The sequence below is a fragment of the Gekko japonicus genome, unplaced genomic scaffold, assembly GCF_001447785.1.
Source record: "Gekko japonicus isolate JY-2015 unplaced genomic scaffold, Gekko_japonicus_V1.1 scaffold200, whole genome shotgun sequence".
NCBI lineage: Eukaryota > Metazoa > Chordata > Lepidosauria > Squamata > Gekkonidae > Gekko > Gekko japonicus.
In genome coordinates this window covers 49,433-50,776 of record NW_015160214.1, presented here as the reverse complement: position 1 = coordinate 50,776, position 1,344 = coordinate 49,433, and the positions used below count along the sequence as shown (strand labels likewise).

Below are 1,344 nucleotides of genomic sequence, written 5' to 3'. Positions count from 1 at the left end.
ACAGTCGTCCCCCAGCAAAAATAGATCCAGGGACCAAAATCCAAAATATGGGAAAAATAAACCAGAATCTTAATCACCTTAAAGGTTAGAGATATTTGGGAGTGTTCCTGGTCAGTCAGGGTAATGGAGTTCATGCCATAGACTCAGCATGCCACTGTGTACTTTCCAGAGAAATTCCCTCTCTCTTTTCCCTGGTCCAAACCTAGAGAATGGTGAAGCCAATCATGCACTGGGGACTCAAGACTGGCAAAAGCCCCATTCCCCAGCAGCCTCACCATTCCCAAAGCACCTAGGAAAGTCAGAGGCAATGCAAGAAAGTTTGTGACTTTTTGGCTCACCTCTTTTAGGTTCAGGAGGGCACCGTGAGGGCCCCAAATCCTGGATCCAGCATGGTTTTCTCTCTTCTCTTTTGTCACACTATGGCGTCCTCCTGAGCAATGCCTTCCCTCACCTCAAGCATGCCCTATACCACCGGCTTTGAACATCCAGCGGAATGCACAATGGGAGAGGGATGGAGCTGTGGCTCAGTGGAAGAGCCTCTGCTTTGCATGCAGAAGGACCCAGGTTCAATCCCTGGCATCTCCAGTTAACAGGACCAGGCAGCAGGTGGTATGAGACCCTGGAGAGCTGCTGCCAGTCTGAGTAGGCAATACTGACCTTGATGGACCAACAGTCTGATTCAGGAGAAGGCAACTTCATTTCTTCACAATGGAAACATGGACCAAAAGGAGTCTTAAAGATGAACGGATTTATTGACATGACATACAGGGAGTAGCATCTCTGAATAAAACAGAAGTGTAACGCCATCTGTTCTTGTGGCCACAGCTCTCCTTCTCACATCTGGCCTATGATGTTCTCTGAACGTATTGGATGGGCAGATGAGAGATGAGAGAAGAATGTGAGTAAGTGCCTCAAGGTAGCTCCAGGGCCACAGATAAGCAGATTTGGCTTCATAAGCTGGCTGGTTGGCTGGCAGACCACCTGGAAGGCACTTCTAAGCTGCTCTGAGCTCTTTTGGAGGTGTGCATCCAACAGATTCACAACATAAACAAACCTGGATGGTGCAGATGTGAACTGGAGAGACATGTTCCACCCACACCTCTTTTGGAAAGTACCTGAAAAATTAGCCAACGAGCCTTCCTTATTGCTCTCAGAGTCACACTTCCGTAGCGGGAACTACTAATCATTTCAGACTTGACTGTTACTGGAATGTCCAGTCTTGAACTTTTGACTCACGGTTCTGCACAAAGAAGCAATTCAGTAGCTTCCCTCTGCCTGGACACAGAGGAGGTCCTTTCTCTCCATCTCTCTCACCTGAGCAAAGTTTGCTTTCGGGAGATGATT

General features: G+C 48.0%; 1 non-coding gene across 1 annotated transcript; it reads left to right on the top strand.

The window, feature by feature from the left end:
- The first annotated feature begins 513 nt into the window (after positions 1-513).
- Positions 514-585, top strand: TRNAA-UGC. Its single transcript has one exon. It is a non-coding gene; the product is annotated as a tRNA-Ala (tRNA).
- The last annotated feature ends 759 nt before the right edge of the window (positions 586-1,344 follow it).